Below are 21,646 nucleotides of genomic sequence, written 5' to 3'. Positions count from 1 at the left end.
AGTGTGCTTTAGAAAAATACACTAATAGGACATTGCTCTTTTCAACTGCCTTCTATAGACAAAAACACTCACATACATGCACACACTTTATAAAGAAGGTCACATTTTTTAGACATGGGGTTGGACCCATTCAGGAACACTGAAGCCTACAGTCAAACTACGTCACTGTCAGAATACGTGTCGTGACAGTAGAGGGTGGCTTCTAAAGGACAGAGCGTTCACTGCAGCTTAAAAAGAAAGCATCAAATTGATGAATTAATTGTATGAAAGCACATGCCATTATATGTTTGCGAGTTAGTATAGAGACCTGAAATATATGCTTCAAGGTACTCAATACTATAGCTTCATTTAATTAAAGCCACAGCAATGATATGCATTGAATAAGTAATAGTGTAATAATAGTAACAGAAATGTGTGGGAGAGAGACATTGAATGTTTGATGTGTGTGAAGAGACGGAGAGAGAATGAGGAGATAGTCTATTTTAGTCAGTTTGTATAATTCATTCACACAGTAGTCCGCATCTACCATTTCCAGTAAAAAAAAATCCATATCTACCTTGGTTTCTTTTACAGTTCACTTTACCGTAAAGCTTTTGATCCATGAATGGCCATTCTTTACTCCATCCTGATGATGCGAAACGGTTACAGTAACAACCGTGAAAACAGGAACAGTTTTGCTTCAGCCAGCCCATTTCACCCCAATAGAAAATAGCCTCGCCCAATTGACATGTTTCGCCACAATGACCTGACCATCCTGAAAAGTCTCAAAAAATAGGACAAAACGTAAACAAGAAGTCATTTGTGCGGCAGAATCCGCCTCTAATGCTGTCTCTGAACTCATTCAGACACTATAACTCAAACCAACAATAACCTACAGCAACAGATGCGATTGCAACTTTTAACAGAATCCTTTTTCCCCATCCCTATCTCTCCCTTGAACCCACTCCATCCACTTGCAGTCGCCCCTCTTCCTCGCAATGGTTTTTTATTTCGCACATTTCACTGAATTACTCCCTAAAACTTCCTGAGAGAGGATTTGTGTTGGGGGTTTTGCCTGAGTAATGGCTCCTCAGAGATACTACATTTTTCCAGAAATTATTTGACTGGCAACCCAGCAGCTTCTGTCAAAAGCTGAAATACATTTGAACAAAATCCTTTGCATTGTCCATGTTTGGACTGGCTTCAAGTAGAGCTTTGAATGGCTTCAAGACGGGATTTGTTTAGCCTTGAATATAAAGCACTACCTTTTGGGGCTTTTAAAAGGAATACAACCTATTTCCTAATTGTTTTTACAACATTTTGAATTGATGTCTGGGTATTCAACCAAAGAGAGAAAAGAAGGAAGGAGAGAGGGTTTATTGAAATGTGAAAGATGGTCAGGTCACTATGTATGACAGAGTGGGAGCCAGTGAAAAGAAACCTAAAATCTCCTTAGCCTTAATGCCATGTCAGCTGTATCGACCATAAACAACTATAACAATAGTCCTGACATCTTCTCGACTATTTCTGAACATTAGCTGAGGGTCGTGCAAATGTGGAGTCTGCTCTACGCGTTGTCCTTGATGACAGACAGGCATAATGGCTGTAGCTGTGGCAACATGCCCTGAACTATTGGCAGGGCGGAATCACTGAAAGGCCTATTTAAATCAAGCGATGCAGCACTTCTACTTCTGTCAAAATTGGGAGCATTTAGGGGCCAGAAACAGCTGAGCCGCAACAACACGGACATGTCTCTGAGTTGCCCTCTGAGAAGCTACAACACGTGAACTCTTCTTGGGCGATGCAATTGCTACTGCTTTTACAACTATTTACAATAAGAGCTCCAAAGGTATAATTTAATACAATCACTCCATCAAAAAGTTTCTTCAAGACTCCCTTAGCAGATACTAGATGGCCAGTATTTTTATACATGTTACACTAATGACCAATATCACATATAATATTTTTTAATCATTTCAATAGGCCTACAAAGCCAAAACACAGTAACTACATATTTGGTCCATATAAAAATGCCAGAAATGATTTTCAAGAAAACAGCAGTTTAAAAAGTAAAAAAAAAACTATAAAGGCTGACTTAAGCAAGAGAGCTACTGTACAATCAAATGAAAGCTAGCTGATTAGCTAGCCTTAGCTAAACCTAAAACTATGTTACTACTTATTTTTCTCAAGCTGTTTATTGAAACATCACACAGAGGAGGAAGAGTTATGACCAAAAAGTCGTATAAAAAAACATCCAGGCACTCCAGGTTGGTTACAAAAAATAAAAGGCCTTTAATTGCAAGACATTTAAAAGTACACCAATGCGTGTCGGCTTAAGCCTTCCTCAGGGTGTAGTGTGGTATATTGATTTAAAACAAACATATACCGTGGTAACTCAATTTTGATATTCCACATAACTAAATGAGTCAGTTGCTACATCTAATCATGGTGGAAGAAAAACCCCTTGTATACCCATGCTAATGCTAAGAGCAGTATACCATCTCAGCTTTGTCTAGTGGATTTCTTTCTATTTGATGTGGTTAAGATACCTTTAACTCCCATATTTAAATATGTTAAATTGTAAATTAATTTGTGATAATTGAATTCCAATAGATATTAACAGTAGATGAGGCAAACTAACATCACGCAAAACGGATACATTTAATTCTTAATACTCTATGTTCTGTAATCAACATAAAGCGTTTCGTTTTAAACAAAATGGACAAGAACGCCTAATGAAGATTTGATTAAGTTTATTTGTAGATACAGCATTTTCCCCTTGCATTCTGTGACGGCGACACTCATTGCATTTTTGTAGGTATCATGGTTACTTGGGGTAAAATAATCAGGCTTTTTTTCTGTTGGGGACATATCTGGTAGAAAGCCTTTCAAATCTATTTTCTTACAGTGTTCAAAGTGAGTTTGACTTTTTAGAAAATTGCTATAGTCACTTTCCAAACCCCCCGAAATCTAAAACGATTTTGCGGTCTTGAGAAAATAAGTAGCCAGAATCTCTGCATCACATTTGGATCCACAGTGCTGTGTGATTTCAAAAATGATAATTTAGAGTCTTTCTCACTTTCAAAGTTTCTTTCTCCGCACAAAATTCCGGGATGGGAGAAAAACGTGCTCTGGTTTATTGGTATTTCTTTTAACCAATCACAATCGTCTTGGGCGATGCTAAGCGCCGGACGGAGCCACAGTTCCGCTGCAAAATAGCCTCGGGAAGGAACTTGTTTTGGTGGAACATGTGCTCGTTCAAAGGTTGTTTAGCCGTGCAACAGAAAACTCAGATTGGACAGATAGTCTAGCTAGCTGTCTGGATTTACCCTGCAGAGATCTGAGGAGTCCTCATGAACCCACCGGAGTTTAAAATTACAACACAAAGAAAGCGGAAGTTAACGGACATCCGGCCGAAAAGAGTGACATCCGGCTGAAAAGAGTGACATCCGGCGGAATTTCCGGCAGGACGGAGCAACCCCGGAAGTGGAACGTCGTGGATATAGACTAGTGTTGGCTTAACCAAATCACTCAAACAACGGTGCACTCGTGTATGAGTATACCTTCAGGAAAAGCACTATTTAGATGGTTTCTTTCAAACCCTACCTTTATCTAACAGGATTTACTCCAAGAACCTGAAACTCAGACCACAGAGATTACTGCTGGGTGTTTCTTAGGCTTAACACCACATCTGAAGTGTAGATGACTGAATAACAGGAGGATCCAAATAGGAAAAACCAACAGGCAGATGTCACAATGCCCAACCACAGAAGGACTTATACTCTGGATTATCAGAAAAAAAGGCTAAATGGAATCTGGGTACTCTTAAGTACAATTTTGTAGCAAGGTTTGTTTGCTTATCCATCACTGTGTAAATAGCCGCTTTCTGACCGGAGGGAGTTTTGCAGTTCCTAGAACATAACGTTCCTAGAACCCTTTTTTTCTCTTGTTCCGACTGGACCAATTTGGGGATTATTAAGTCCCTCTGGCCGCAGTTCCTTTAACTCTTTCAGCTCCTACTTCAGGGCAGGGTCTTTTCCCTGTTCCGCATAGTGGTGGTTAGATGGCTGTGATTATAATAGCAAAAGGTCAGTTCCTATGGCCACTTGGCCAGTGTGAATGCAAATGGAAAAACCGGTTTTGGGGGAGAGTAGTTAGTTCCTATAACTACGTTACATTACATGTCATTTAGCTGACGCTTTTATCCAAAGCGACTTACAATTGCTATATATGTCAGAGGTCACACGCCTCTGGAGCAACTAGGGGTTAAGTGCCTTGCTCAGAGACACATTGGTTGATGTATTGCAGTGGGAATCGAACCCGGGTCTCCCACACCAAAGGCATGTGTCATATCCACTGCGCCATCACCACCCCACGTTCCTGTAACTACTTGGTCGGAAAGAGGCTAATGTCTATGAGCTAGAACTCTCTGCTGCATCAAATAATAAGTACTCACGCTATCTGTACATATTGACTGCTATAAAATTGAAGCTATTTTAAATTACTACCGTGATTCTTTAAAAAAAAAACAATGCCAAAGAAGACACTTACAGTAGGCGTAGTAGTTGCTTGAAAACGTATCCACCAAGTGGCACTAAGTACCCAGAGCTACTTTTGCTGCATAAGTGAGGCCATTTTGTTCACTTTTTCATTGTCATTGTTCTTTAGTCGGTCTAATTAAGGGTATGATGGACCAGAAATAGATTCATATCAATACCATCAGTACCATTTACAAAGATACACTATCCAATAATCTCAATTTGGAATACTTGTCAGTTTGATTGGCAGTGAACATGGCTGTCTACAGAAAGAGCCATGCTTTAATTTAAGGTTGTGAGAGGTGTGCAGTGTAGCATAAAATAGGCCACCGACACAAAACAGGGACCACATAAATCCCCCTGACATTTCTGCGGACGGAAATACAAATGTTGTTTTCTGATGGGGAAAAAAACGAACCGCAAATAATTTACCATTTTTTGTCAAAGAGAGTGGGCCGACCTTGCCTTGGGTTATTCTGGAGCCTGGATTAAAAACCGTGACCGAGTCGAGGTTGGCTGTAGATTCAGCAGCTGTCAGGATTGTACTGTCACTGGATTTCATGGTTCAATTTTGTTTTCCATTCAATTCATTTAATAGATCTAAACATTCTCTATTCTGACCCTCCTTGTCAGAGATTACAGAACGTTTATCTGTATTTCTTGATCTCAGTTGTGCTTCTGTATAAAAAAAAAAAAAAAAAGATTTCCCGGGCAAGGAAAGTGGAGCTATGGTTAACTTTTTTTTCTCTTAACGTTTTTTCTATTTAAGGAATAGCTTTACAACATGTCGGGGTCAAGACCCAAATCACTGCAGCTTGCGGCCATGTGCAGTAGTTCCCGTTACCTTATTAGAGAATTTCCTGTTCTCCTTGCATCATATGTGTCGCACTCTTGTGAAATTGCAGGTTTGTCAAAATACCGGCACCTTACGCCCTTGAGACAAATTGCTATTTATTTCCAATACTTGGTAAATGAAATGAGGCCAACAGGGAAGCAGTGAGAGGGATACAGAAGAGAGAATGAAACATACGTAGCAGAAACTAGCAGCACACATTACACACAAAAATACATTTCTACTGCCAAATACTATAATAATAAACCTTATGTAGCACTTTTATTAATGTTTACAGAGTGCTTTTGCAGACATTTGAGGTGACTTCAAATTATTAAAAATGTTAATCTAGTTTACAAGTTGAATTTTTGTACTTGCAAAGCAACAAAACAACATAATTTCAGCAGATATTTCAATGGATAGATATACAGCCACCTGAAAGAAACTGAGATCCGTGGTGCATCTTTCCTTGTCAAGATGTCAAAATAAAAGCCTGTAGGGTTTTCATTTCTAAATGGGATCCAGTTACCTGATGTCTGAACATATATGTATTACCTAACAAATGATCAGTGCCATCTAGTGACTTCAAATTAGGAAATGTAATGATCATAATGAAAAGTAATAAAGACCAAAAAACTGGACTCTCTTCATCATTTCAAATCACAACTTAAACCACATCTGTTTAGATTAGCATACTACATAACTTTCACCATATCCTCCTTGATTTTATTGACTTAAATGTTTTTAACTATTTGAAGACCTAGATTTTCCTTACTACTTGATTTTACTATTGATAAAATTGTTGTGCTTGTATTTATGTTTTTATTAATGTTTTGTAAGGTTTCTGTGAGTGTGAGGCGCAAACAAATAAAATGTATTATTATAAAGGATGTACTATAATGGAATCAAACAATTATAATCCTTTTGATAAAAAAAAAAAATGTGTGAAGACAGAAGACTAGACAAGGCATTTTTTAAAAAAAAAAACGTTGCTCATGGAAATTGCTTTGGAAATTTGCAGTTTAATAATGTAAAATAGGTTGTGAAATACGAATACTGAAAGAAGTTGAGTTGGTGATTTAAATGGAAGTTTCAGTTGAAGCGTCAGCACTGAATGAAGTTTAAGTAAAGTTGAAGTGAGTAGAATGTGTGTGAACAGTGGAAGCTGGGGAAATAAGAGTTTTTTGTTGTTCAAATGGTTTGTAGTGTCAGTTGAAGTGTAAGCAATGACAGTTGAAGAAAAAGAGATGAATGCAGTTGAAATGTAAGTAAACTTGTTAAAACTGAAAGCAATTCAATTGTCATTCAAAGTGATGAAAGCTTGTAATGTTAGCTGAGGACTAGTCTATATCCACGACGTTCCACTTCCGGGATTGCTCTGATTCCACCGGGTGTCCGTTACCTTCCGCTTCTGTGTATTGGAATTTTAAACTCCGGTGAACTACGGTTAACTGCTCCTCAGATATCTCTGCAGTTAACCATAGTCCAGACAGCTAGCTAGACTATCTGTCCAACCTGAGTTTTCTGTTGCATGACTAAAACAACTTTTGAACGTACACATATTCCACCAAAACAAGTTCCTTCCCGAGGCTATTTTGCAGCAGCACCGTCGCTCCGTCCGGTGCCTAGCGCCGCCCAAAACGATTGTGATTGGTTTAAAGAAATGGCAATAAACCAGAGCACGTTTTTCTCCCATCCCGGAATTCTGTGTGGACTAGATAGACCCTCCTTTGCAAGGCTGTGGAGGAAGGTCTGGAAATGCGAGACTAGCTAAGAGTAAGAGATGAAAGCACTTGAAATGTCAGTCGATGAGTAATAAATGAAAGCACTTGACACATCAGTTAAGGTTTAATAGATGAATGCAATTTAAATGTCAGTTGACATCTAAGTGGTAAGTAGTTGAAATTTTAGCTGAGATGAAATCAATGGAAGTGTGAGCACTGTATTCAGTTGAACTGTCAGTTGGCATTTTGAAGTTTGAATTAATTTTTTAGGAAAAAAGAAGGTGGAACCTTCTCCAAAAATGTCCATAATAATACACTTTGTACTTTGCAAGTACACTGATTATAATTAGTGGGATTTTTTTTCAATAGCACAGTATCATTTTCATGTTTCTACAATATCCGTGATAGCCCCTTTTAATTAGGGTCATTAGAGAGACGTGAATGCCACTGACAGGGTTAATCCTTTCCAAAGAATAGGAGGACAGGAGAAAGAAACACTGTTCTTATATCACTCTTGGTCCTAAAGCACTGCTTTCAGTGCCATTGTAGTGTAGGATAATTAGGAAGCCTAAGTGGTCTTAACATCGGTGGTATTCAATAAAAGCCAACCCTCAGTAACTGAAGTTGACTGCATACACTGTTCAGCCATTTGATTTTAATACACACACATGTTCACAATAATACCCAAGAGAGTCACCAACACTTAGGGACTCAAATCGCTCCACTGGAGAGACATGAGGGTTGTATTGCTTTCAACATCAGTTACCGATGCATGAATGCTGTAGGACAAGCTGTTTTTGTGTAAGACACAAAACAACATAAGACAATCAGAAGGGTGTTGACTAGCTGCTTGTTTACCACTAATTAGCTTAGTAACCGCAGCATAAACAGTGAAGTAAGCTTTACAGACTCCGAGCCATCTATCTAATTACTGAGCTAGAAAAGCCCATTGTAGCCAACAGTATTCCCAGGGAGTGTTTGTAGTACTACAACACGGTTACTTTTTTTAAATCATTATTCATTCTCATTTGATTTCTTTGTATGCAGGTTAGTTCCTTTGAGATTGGGTTAGTTTTCAAGGGAGACCAGGTCAATACACGAAAATGAGAGAAAACAGGGTAGTCAGTGGTTTTGGGACAGTTGGCTTGATCAAAACGGTCTGTTTATCCTGCTTGACATAATTACTATTTACCTAAATATTACTGCCTAACAGACACCATTACATTTGTCCATGCTTCAGAGTTCATACTGTTTATTTACAGTACATTATTTACCACTGTTGCAGACATTTGAATTGTTCAAAGAGTTAGCGTGTTGCTGCTGCACATTTTAGTCCGCCTCAAGAAAATGTTCTATCAGATGCTGATCTGTGTTCAGTTTTTTTTATTTGCCTCGGTCTCTAGTATTGGTGCATTACTTTTGTAACCACGCCGAGAATGTGTGCAGTTAGTTGCAAGCGGTTATTATCCACACCACCACAGCATGTTAGAAGTGTAACAACAAAATGCATTTGCTGAAAATGTGCCAGATGTTGCTGCTTTCAGCTGCTGCTGTTGAAAGAGTGCATGTTGTCAAGATAAATTAAGCTTAAGATACGCAGATGAATTTCAATCACATATTCAAAGCAAGACATTTCACCGTTTCAAAAGTTTTAAGTGCAACCACAGTACTCTGGGTGGCTGATTGTGGCACATTTTCTTTCCCTAACCTTAACCATGTTTTAAGTGTAGTTGCCTAACGATATCTTAACCATATTTTATATTCCATAAACATGATCTTAGCCTAACTAAACTTTCCCATACCATAGTGGCTATACACAGATATTGTAGGCAGCGATAATTTAAAAAATGTTGCAATTGGAAGTAGAAAGATTATGACCATAGATTTATAGTCAGTAGTTTATATGTGCATGTCACCCAATTTTGGTTGCAATTGCAAGATTCAAGAGTTACTTAATGTCAAATGCACTGTGTACTTTATTTAATCACACTCATAGGGAATATTAGGTTTATAAAGTTTATTTTAATATGCCGTGCCCTTGCCATGGCTTTATATTAGCTTTGTTTTCTCAGGGTCAAATAGGATATTCAGTTCAAAGGCTTGTCTTTCTGCCTCACCTTACTGACAGCCACCCTCCAATAATTTTGCGACAAATGAAGTGGCTCTACTGCTAATATGAAATTTTCACTATGCTCCATTACACATACCCAATGTGACAAATGCACAGAATATTAATGAAAATCACACACTTTACCATACTCTTATACAACATGTGTTATAATGCTAATACTGTGTAAAACAGACAAGTTATATTCCCCAAATTAATTGAATGCATCATCTGATCTGCTGATCATCATCGAGAGAGCACGAGGTCAAATCCCTCGTAGCGGTGATTGTCATTGCAATCACTGATCCTTAAAATGATGTGAAAAATAAACCCTTGTCAGCTCAGGCACATCTTGGTTGCATGCCTGGTACTAAAATTACTATTTGCTATCTGTTTTTATGTCTGACTCCATTCCTCTCCTCTCCATCTGACATGTTTTGAGCAACAGATTTTCATTTTAACCACCGCCAGATTTGTGGCTCCTGATATGCACCGGGCATGCTGCCGTAATCAGAGATCACAGTGCGTTTGTTGAATCTCCGAGCCTTTTGTAACTACACTCTCCACCTATTTGAGAACAGGCTCTCAGTAGAGACACATGTAAGAAAATCATTGGAGACTTAAGCGCTCTCTACTGTCAAGTTATATTCAACTTGCCCTTGATAAGTATTCTTCCTTATTCTGAACTCTATACAACTCTAATATATTTCTATAATTGATTTTACAGTAACCAAAGCAATTTATTTAATAGACCCATTTCCTCCTTTTAAGTAGCAGCAGCAATAGAAAATTGTTCCATCTACCAAAAACAGCCAAAATCAGAGGTAATTACAGCACAAATTGTTTATCTCCCATCTGTTTAATTGTTTAGGCGTCTGTTTTCACAAAATGAAAGGAGTTTGAGCACACTGTGGTTACAGCGCAGCGTATATAGTGAAAAATAGAAGCTTAATGTTAATGTTTTTACATTGTGCTGTCAAACTGTGTTCCCATACAGCTTCAGTAAACACACCACTCTTTTATTTTAGCAGGAAATCTAAATTGAAAGCAGCAAATAAGGCTGTAAATTATTTAACTGTAATTTAAAATAAATGGACTTGGCTGCGTTTGGAGCATTAGCCCTCCTTGGCTTTTGCACAAACTTACTCACCAGAATGACCCGATGCCAGATTTACTGCTTACTTAAACACAGCTCACCAACGTAGATGAGCTGCACTACAGTATATGGATACCCCCTGGGGTACAAGTAAGGGTAATCACTGCTGTAGAGGCTCCAAATAGTCTCTGTTTCACAAGAAGAGCCAATTTATGAAATAAAACTAAGACGAAAACATGGCCACACATTGGAGAGCTACTGTTAATATACGCACTTTTAAAAGTCAAAACAAGTTCTAATAATTAATAGTTTTATTTCAACATGAGCGAAATTTACTGGCTTTCAAGCAATTGTGTATGTGTGTGACACACACAGAATTAGTAGTGCCCGCCTCAGAATAATCACAGTAAAAATGTTGTAAATTGAGCAATACCATACATTATTTACTTCTCTGTCAAAATAAGATTATTCAGAATATGGTGTTATACTTTACTGAGATGAAAAAGTCTATAAAATGTGGATAAGAATCCATGCCCGTGAGGTTTTATGTGTGATGGAGGGATAGAGCGAATAGCCCAGGGAGCAATAGCCCAGGGCCGACAGTCCCTCAGCTGATTTCATCACCAAAGGCAATTATACCTGTGTATTATCATCTCTAGATATCAACAGGCTACCAGACCAATACTCATTTCATTTAAATGATGCCTGTCCTCTCCTGTACTGTGGCATGCTGTTACAGCATGCAAACACCACAAGCCTATATTACCCAGTATCCACTAAATCTTTGCAGAAATCCCTGTTCTGCCACGTTTGCCTCCATAATAATGTATATCTATAATGATTATCAATAGTGAGATTTTCATAAGAAAGTTACAAAACTGCTTAACAGCTGAGAAACATAAAGAACTGACCGGATGACGTGAGATATGACAAGACAATTAAATGAATCAGCAATAATGTAACTAATGAATTCATGCAGTGAACAAAAGGAATGTGGAATAAATCCAATAATATTGAAGGTGAAATAAGGCAATAAAGAGGCCTTGACAGTAATATAAAAGTTAAAAGAAAGAGTATTAGTATAAAAGACTATTTTGACTCTGCCAGCCTGAGTTTTTCAGGCAAGTTGGTCTCACAAATAAGGAGAAACAACCTTGAAATCTATTATAAAGTAGGCAGCCAGTGTAGTCATCCTAACACATGGGAGATATAGTTGTATTATCTAAATCCCTTCTGCAGCATTCTTCATTAGAACAATTTTAAGTTGTTGTTGTTTAGTCGGGTAAACTGTAACTACACTTATACATGGCCATATTCTACTGCTCTTCATACTATTCATCCTGCACATACAATTATTTTTACTACTCTTATAATGAGTCTTTACCCCAAGTGAAGGAGTTCAAGTACCTTGGGGTATTGTTCGCGAGTGAGGGGACAATGGAGCGGGAGATTGGTCGGAGAATCGGCGCAGCGGGTGCGGTATTACACTCAATCTATCGCACCGTTGTGACGAAAAGAGAGCTGAGCCAGAAGGCAAAGCTCTCAATCTACCGGTCAGTTTTCGTTCCTACCCTCACCTATGGTCATGAAGGCTGGGTCATGACCGAAAGAACGAGATCCAGGGTACAAGCGGCCGAAATGGGTTTCCTCAGGAGGGTGGCTGGCGTCTCCCTTAGAGATAGGGTGAGAAGCTCAGTCATCCGTGAGGAGCTCGGAGTAGAGCCGCTGCTCCTTCGCGTCGAAAGGAGCCAGTTGAGGTGGTTCGGGCATCTGGTAAGGATGCCCCCTGGGCGCCTCCCTAGGGAGGTGTTCCAGGCACGTCTAGCTGGGAGGAGGCCTCGGGGAAGACCCAGGACTAGGTGGAGGGATTATATCTCCAACCTGGCCTGGGAACGCCTCGGGATCCCCCAGTCAGAGCTGGTTAATGTGGCTCGGGAAAGGGAAGTTTGGGGTCCCCTGCTGGAGCTGCTACCCCCGCGACCCGTTACCGGATAAGCGGAAGAAGATGGATGGATGGATGGACTCTTATAATGTTACTGTTTCTGCACTACAATGGTACTGTTACCACACTGCACATAGTTGTACATACTGTACATATCTGTCTATATGGTTCATACTGAATATCCATTTCTTATAATAATACACTGCATAATATCTAATTATTATTATTACTACTATTATGTTACTGCTAATACACTGCACATATTTATATTTAATTTATATTACTCTAAACCACCTTCTGTAAACCAACTGTACACTACTGTCTACACTGCACAATATTTCTTGTCCTTTCTATACTTGTATATCACATTGCACTTTTCTGCTCTTTTTGCACTTCTGGTTGGACGCAAACTGCATTTCGTTGCACACTGACAATAAAGTTGAATCTAATCTAAAATGAAGGATTCTGATAATTCTATCGAACTGATTTAGCTATGGCCATTTTCACTGCTTATGTTACCGTGAAATCTAGGGCCAATATAATTGCCACACCTCGTTGCTGCTAAGTGGCATCCATTATAATATGACCCACCTGCCTTGTAATTATGCTGTTACTCAGAGTTGACGCCCAGGTTGAGTCCAGGCGTATCAGGTTGTAGTTGTGTTATGTTCTCCACCCGCCGTGTACCCATTCTGCTCTCAGCGCTTTTCTGATTTATTTAAAGATACAGCGGGTGTTACTCGCGAGCTCCTGTCTCCGTGGCCTCAGGCCAACGCCGCCCAGCTACAAACGAGCCAAACCAGCCAACAACTTGATTTAACCCTGGCACTCAACTTCACTATCGTCTAATCTGTGGAGTCAGGTGATGATGGGGAGCTCAATCTTGTGAAGCTACACACTTAGTGGTACATTTTAGTGTCAGCGCGCATACAGCCAGGGGGGACCTCGGGCAAGAGAGAAAGTGGTTAGAGAGGCCATGGAAAGGTCAGAAAAGCCAACGCAATAAAGGGCAAAGGAAGGAAATGAATGTGCTGGCAGTGTCAAGGCTGTCTTTGGACCTTTTGTATGTGGAATTTGTCAATCATGCATGCTGTCGCTTAAGCACTGAAATTAAAGAGACAAATGTACACAACACAGCTCTACATGCATGTCATGTATTAGTTTAACACTGAATATTTCTAAAGTGCAGTTGCTGTTGTTTTTCAGTATGGAATCCTGTCTCATCCTGATCCCAGATAAATGTCCATTGCATGCACACACTGTTGTTACCCATTGATGCCACTTTTTTAAATATGTGGAATATTTTCAATCAAAGTGTGCTTTAGAGCTGCCTAAGTGGGATTTATGCTGCAAGGCTTCATCAGTGTGTATGCGCTCCGGGAAGGATTAAGGCCCATAGCACAGTTTTAATCTCCGATACAGATTATGACTCGGGTTTCTACGAAAGGCTTCACTACTGTCAGATACAGTACCAGTGCTAGTAAATGTCTATTTCAGGATTCTTCGTGCTTGCCTTTAATTTGAGGCCAGCGCTTTCAACATGGGGATTTTTTAACAACTTGATGTGCCAAAGACAGGAGAGGAGTGAAAGATACGAGGCATTGTCAGCGCTATCTTATTTATTAACACGTTCTTGTTAACAAGCTCCTGCAGCAGCCTCAGGGATGAGACTTTCACACATTCACACACCCACAGCTGGAAGATGTGCACCATTACCAACCACTAGCCTATAGAATCTTGAACTGATTTTGACATTTTATCAACTTGTTTTCAACAACTATTATTCTATTCAATTTATTATTCATACTTCTGAAAACTGCTCTGTTCATACTGTTTTTTCTGCATGAGAAAATGCTACTCACATAAAACTTTCTCCTCAATGCCGCTGGGCAGCTCAGTCTGTGTTTTGCCTTGCTCAAAGACACGTCAACAGTTTTATGCAGCAGAGAGTGTTATTCATTCTCTCCACCTGCCCAGGTTTCCCCTGCCTCTCCAGGGCTTCAGACCAGCAATTGTCCTGTCACCAGCCCACTTTTCCAACCCTCAGGCTCCCAAGTCACGGTCTATTTCCTGACCGCTTACAGAGATTTGCTGGTTGGATAGAAGTGTACTCAACAGGCTTTCAGTGCAGGCTGACCTACTGGCTTCCATAGCTTTCATAGCATGGGCAGAAATATTAGCTAATGGTTGGTTTGCTAAGCCAGCGCTTGGACAACATATTTAGCAATTGCCTTACAGTACCTACAGTATATGGTATTAGTTTTAGTTTTCATTGTAGTGCGTTTTATGTAGCTTTCCTGTGTAGCACTGTTAGAGTACTTTTAATATACAATATACATATCTACAATAGACATTTTGTACAGACATTCATGGTCCCTAGAGGATGAGGCGTACAGACTTTTCCTCCTGCTTCACCATGAGGTTCACATTTGTGGTATTAGTGAATGTCTCAACATTTATTGGATGGATTACCATGAATTTTGGCATGTTAGCGTTGTCATCATCATTGTTGTTAGCATGCTGATGTTAGTATTAAGCTCACACCATTGCTGTGTCTAAGTACAGCCTTACAGAGCTGCTAGTATGGTTGTAGACTATTGTCTTGTTTTTCTTTTTCAACTAAAATATGAGTACAAAATGTGAGTACAAATTCTCAGTCCATAGATCATACTTGAAGCACATTTACATGCTAAAACTAAAAAAATGTAAGAACATATTTTTTGGTTAACATGTAGACAAAATCATTTTGTGCAGTTTGTTTTCTTCCAAAGTTTCCTTTCCTGTGTGTGTGTGTGTGTGTGTGTGTGTGTGTGTGTGTGTGTGTGTGTGTGTGTGTGTGTGTGTGTGTGTGTGTGTGTGTGTGTGTGTGTGTGTGTGTGTGTGTGTGTGTGTGTGTGTGTGTGCGCGCGCGCGCGCGCATAACTGAAGATGAATTTTACCACTCCCATGTAGTCTGAGGCAACCCTCCATGTCTCCTAGTAGAGTGTAAATGCACTCAGTGGGTCGCTTTAGCCTACATAAGTATACATGTGCACACGGCTAGTAATAATCTGTCTGCTATCATCAGTGTCAGCTATGCTGTCGAATCCCTCTGGGATCACACACATGCATGTACACTCAAAGGCACGAGGGATGAACGACACAGCTGCTTGGGAGAGAAAGAGAAGGCTGGGGATTACTAAGGGTTACCCTCTGCTGTGTGTGTGTTTGTGTGTGTTGTGTTCTTGTGGCTCTGTATTTATGAGGACCAAATGTCCTCAGAAGAAGAAAACGATTTATAGTTTGCTGATTTTGCTAGTCGTCCTTGGCCTTTCTTTGTCTCTCTCCCTCTCTGTCTCTGAATTTGTGTGTGTGTGTGTGTGTGTGTGTGTGTGTGTGCGAAAGGCCTTGACATGTTAGTGTAATGTGCATTGACCCACCCCATTGCTAACATCCATCAGTAATATTTACTGCATGACACTTCAGATAAACACCTGATGAGATAAAATATTGATTTCCCTACCCCACCACACACACACACACACACACACACACACACACACACACACACACACACACAGGGCCCCCAACCTAATACAACTAACCCCACAGCCTATGTCATAGCTTCTGTGTACTTTAAAGTCATAGAGTATGCAGTTCAAATGATTTGTGTGTGGCCAATGCACTAATTTATCACTGCTTTATTTCTGTTTTCAATATTCTCATAGAGCAGACAGCTAGAGATACATTAGAAGATGTATTTAACTTTAGGAATGCTTCATTTAACTATATTTCTATGGAACAATTGAGAAACAGGTGGAGGTTATTGGTGAATCAACAACGGCTCACAGAATTAGGGCTGGATATTGTTAACATTTTTTCGATAATTTTATAAAACAAAATGAAATTACAACATTACACATTACGGCACAAATCTTTTTATTTATTTTACAGCTCTGCTTAATTATGTGAGCCCCGTCTCTGAGCAAGGTTTTCCTGCGAGTCTCTATGAAGTGTAATGTTAGACAGCCAATCAGCAGCATTATTAGAACTTGGTAGAAGCATGCTGCATGCTTATTGGCTCACTGACGATGACATTTACTCCTTATGCATTGAAATTGGGCATTGAATGATAAGGCATTTTTCGATCCTCAATACTTTAAAGGCGATAAAGGTAGGTCGGTGCCTAAAAGTATTGAATTCAGTACCCAGCCCTACACAGAATTTGCCTACATGTGTTTTTTGTGGATTTGGAAAAGGCTTTTGACTGTGCCCAATGTATCCTATGGGAGTACAGACATTCAGGGGCATTGCTGCAAGCAATTTGATCCCTCTAAGCAAAAATTGTTTGTCTTTCCTCATTGTAACAACCAAGGGGTATAAAGGTGCAGCTGAGGTCTGGAAAGAGTCCAGTTCAGTTCAGTGAGATTAAGGTTTTACCTGCTCTTTGCTGATGACACCGTCCTCCTGGCTTCAACTAACTGTGATCACTGATGTGCATTGGAGCAGTTTGTTGGCTGGATGTTTTGAGGATCAGCACTTCCATGTCTGAGGTCCTGAGGTCTAACTCATATGACGAATGAGAGAAACAAAAGAGATTGTTTTAGTGTTTCTTTTGTTTTATTTTACCTTTATTTTTTACAGGTCACAAGTCATTATAGCTACATTGTGTAAGAATTTCTCTCATCTAGCGGTGAAATTGTATATGACAACCAACTGAATAGTACTTTCTAGCCCTTTCTCCTACGGTGGCCGAACCCGAAATTAGCTCCATCCATCGTTTACACGCAGCTGTTCTAGCCACTCCAATATTAACTTTGGTCTTGTTGCTTTGCGTCGCGTTGTTGTTTTAATTCTCTTTTTCGCTTCCCTGGCGAGTAATCTCCCCCTTGCATTCGTCACGGTGCCAATAGGTGTAAGAGGGCGAAATGCGGAGGTATGTCCCTCTTTGGCTAATGTATTTTAAAGATGGAGGCGCTACATGGCTGTTGTCATTAGAGCAAGTCGCTCGTATGTATTCTGAATGATTCTGAATGTCAGATTCTACACTTATGAGAATACTTTGATTAGTTGGTGGAAGTAATTACACATGAATGAGTACATATTTGTGAAAGAACAAAGGGGTTTTTGCTAAGAATCAACTAAAAAAATTACACAATGTAGGTTTAAGAACAGGTTCTTATTTACAATGGTGGCCTGACAAGTGACAAAGTCACTTAGGGAAAGGGAGGAGGGCTAGGAACTAAAATACATTAGACATATATACAGTTTAAAATGACATAAAATACAATTTGAAATACAACACAGCCAGCAGTAAACACATATACCGAGAGAAACACACAGGTACATGGGAAGGAAGCTCCCTGTGCACCCCCCTTTTGTAGACCTGCTCTGCTAATTTTGTTATCACTGCAACTTGGCTAAATAGCAGCTAGAAATTGGATTGAAAAGATGCACCATATTTTTTTATATTACCATATACAGTATATACACATCAACAAGACTAATAATCTACAGCCACACTAGCAGCTCTGCGAGGCTGTACTACTTTGGCTCAGTGGAGCTTTGAGCTAAATGCTAACATCAACAGGCTCACAATGACAAAGTATAATGTTTACTATGACAATTGTGCTGGAGTAAGGACTTCTCCAAAATTATTACAGCTGTGTTTTGCATGAGTTATTGGACATAATTTGGAATGATGATGGCGCCAAAAGTCGGGATCCCCCAAGGCATTAGGATAGATTGTCTGGGAACCATGAGTGTCTGTACAAAATGATGTGGCAATTAATTCAAAGGTGTTGAGTTATTGAATCTGGATCAAAGTGATGGACCCAACGACTGACATTGCCATCCATTAAGCCATGCCACTAGCATGGCCAAAAATTCACAATTGCTTTTTTGGTACTGCAGACAAGAACGATGGGCTTTAATGCCCTTTATGGATCACATATTGTTAGTTCTGGAGGCGACTATTGAATTTGCAGCCTCTATTTCTCAAAACAGGGCCTGTGCTGGACATTTTCAGCATTGAACGTCTTTCTGCCCTTAAAGGTTTAAAGCTATGCAGAAAGTCTTTTGGGCAGTCATGCCAGTTACATGGTGGAAAATGATGTCATTTTCGGTGTGAACTCACCAATATGTTGAAAACGACCCAAACAATCTATACTACGGTTATGTATCTTTAAGGGACAAAAAATAGGTATAGATGCATAGAAAATAGAGACGCTCATATTTATTAAATACTGAACCTCCAGTATTGCTTTTTCAAATGCATGGCTGAAATGCACGAAGCAATGTTGCCAGTCAAGAAACGGTAGATACACGTTGCTTTACACACAACCCAGTCTCACGGTAGTTCGTGAAATGGTCACGTTATTTAATCTATTTAATCTACACGGGCACGTTTTTGTCGTTTTTTTCGTGGTGGCCAGCACGAAAATGTAAACTAATGTATTTCAGTGGGAAGCATATGCTGTGATCACAGCACGACTACGGTAGCGAGAAGCATGAGGTAGGAGGTTGGTTGGGGTGGTGGATTGGTCAAACAACACAGGACTTTCACCCCGGAGACTGGGGATCGTGGCCCGCGTGTGGCTTTTTGTTTCCCCGTTGTTGTTTTCCTAATCACAACCGTCCCGTTATTGTCGCGCGTCCCCCGTGGCCGTGTCCCGGCGCGTGACGCGTCCAGGGCATGAAGTTAACTTTTTTGACCACCAGCCGCTGTGGCAGGTGGATTTTTAAATCCACCTGCCACAGGGACTTTTTACCAGCCAGTTTTTTTTTGCGTCATAAAGGTGAAAAACAGGAATTGCTGTGTCTCTATGATCCTATCCTGTCCTATTGATGGTAGCCTACTTGTGGACATTGCGCCGTCATCACGTGCTGTAGTAGGGGGGCCCGACTTGATAATCCTGCATAGGGGCCCGGTGTTGGCTCGTTACGCCACTGCATATAAGAGATGAGATGACTGACAAAATCAGGAGTAGCCTACGCGCACCACAACAACAATAAAACACTGGTGAATGCGCACCATAACACATGAATTTTTTTTGTATAGTTCTTAAAAATAAAAAAAATAAATAAAAAGGAAACTTGTTTTGGGGAGAATAATACTTATTACTATTAATTAATTACTCTGGGCTGAGATTAGATAAAGGCTCAGGATGCTGCAAATGTTGGTATAATATGAAAACGGCTGGTGGATTTAAGACACAAAATAATAATTTATTGAATGAATGAAATATGAACATATCTGTCATTGTCAGTGGCTTGTTGATCTTTACATTGTTAGTTAATTTCCTATCCTGGCCTGGGACACACATTCATACGGTTTAATAAAGTACTTATTGGACTTTAACTTATTATTGCACTTACAATAACGAGTGTAGCTGTCCTCAATTTAGGTCATCCTCTACGTCTCATCTGCGTTTTTTCCTGCATCCACCGTGTGCATTTGTGTGTGATTGTGTGTGTGTCTGTGCGTGTGTTTGTGTGTGTGTGTGTGTGTGTCTGTGTGTCTGTGTGATTGTGTGTGCGTCAGTCGCGGGGGTAACAGAGCAGCCCCGCCCGCTGCAGACAGCCGACTGATTGAAACAGCAGCCGCTGACTTTATAGTGAAAATCGTTCCAGCGTACATTGATGTTAAAATGTATACAGGTTGGCAGGACAGTCTGAAATGTTTTGCATGGTCTTTCGCTGTAAGTTTTGTTGGTAAATGTGAGATGTTCGAGTCACACACACGTCTCGTCTTCATATCAGAAACTAGGAAATAAAATACCAGTTCTCACTCCGACCGCTTGGTCAGTGGCTGCACGTGGGACTGCTGGGATTGTGTGAGTAATGAAAATGCGATAGGGGGCCCTGGCTGTCAATCAATGTCTTCCAGTGATGCGGGCCCCTGATTGTACCAGGCCCGTAAGCAACCGTGTACCCTGCTTACCGATAGTTATGCGTCTGAATCACTCAATTCTCATTGGCTACCCGCCAATGTGGCAGGTAGATTGACAGTGTTACCCGCCAATTGCAAAATTCACCTGCATTTGGCGGGTGGTCGGGTGTTAATTCCATGCCCTGGATGCGTCCTTTCCCCATTCTTCTTTTCTTAAACCCAACCTCCGCTGTCCCGTTGTTGTTGTTGTTGTTGTTGTCGCGTGTCTCCCAGAGACCGCGGATCGTGTCCCGGGGTGTGACGGGTGCTTTCCTGTTCATCTTTTCCTAAACCCAACCTCCGTGGTTCCCATTTTGTGCTGGCCACCACGAAAAAAACGAGAGAAACGTGTTCTTGTACACGAATCAATAGATTAAAAATAACGTGACAATTTCACAAACTGCCGTGAGACCGCGTTGTTACACGTGCTACTTACACGTGCTACTTACACCTCTCACCCTGCGTCTCATGCTGTATCCACAGATCATGTGAACATGACTCATTCAGCTGTATTCTAACTACTGTAATTCACTCTCTCTGTTTAGTACACAATAAGCTGTACAAACATAGAGCTGTTTACCTTAATCGTTATCCGTAGCTTGCCAGTGCTAGTCAGAGCACTGAAAATTGCACCTTAGAGACCCCACTGAGATCTTATAAATTATTTTCTCCAGGACAAGCCATCACTATTAAATAATTATTTCCACCATAATTGTACAGGGTATAATTATATTGGGTTTTTGACTACTAGTGGTGCCATGGTGCAATGTTTTGATGATTGATTCCCCATTATGTTTGTACCCCTTGCTCTACTAGCAAGAACACAAGGACATGCATGTCGTGGCGGCTGACGCGATACACATTCCTGTACCAACAGTTTCACGCTACAGCCCTGATAGTGGTGTTATCTTACCTTAGTGTGTCAATGTAGCAACGGCAGGGGAGAAGAAGCCAGGCTGTAGCATTAGCTTAGCCACAATTGATTGAACCTGCATTAACTGCAGTTAACACTGATTACTCACCTAGTTGAAATAGTGAACGTTGTTAGCAAACAGTTGCTTATTTACACATCTGGCAGGTATAGTGCAGCATTAGCATTCATTTGGAGTCATTTTTTGACAATCTGATGAATGTAAGTCTTTTTTCCTCAGTTTTAGGTCTTCAGTGACTAGCTGGTGAACATAAGGAATTGTCCTTATGTTCACCAGCTAGTCACTAACTGTGTCCGTCTGCTGTTTGGTGCTGGACAGGTAGTGTATAGCGGGTTCATCAGAGCTTTTTTGCTCAAAACAGCTTCCTGCTGCTAATGGAAATGACACTGATGAGAGCTGTGAGAGTGAACCAAAACAGTAAAGTTGCGGGGCATAAAACCAAAACAATGAGCTGAAAGATGCTAAAGAGCTGAGGGGAATTACACAGTTGGTTGATAATGCTCGTTGGTTCATCATTATTAACAACACTGTTTAAGCTGAGCTAACTAGCTTAGCTGCTTATAGCCCCAGTTGGTTTTAGTGAGAAA

This window comes from Sander lucioperca, chromosome 24 (assembly GCF_008315115.2).
Source record: "Sander lucioperca isolate FBNREF2018 chromosome 24, SLUC_FBN_1.2, whole genome shotgun sequence".
Taxonomy (NCBI): domain Eukaryota; kingdom Metazoa; phylum Chordata; class Actinopteri; order Perciformes; family Percidae; genus Sander; species Sander lucioperca.
Note: the sequence above shows the minus strand (reverse complement) of the source record.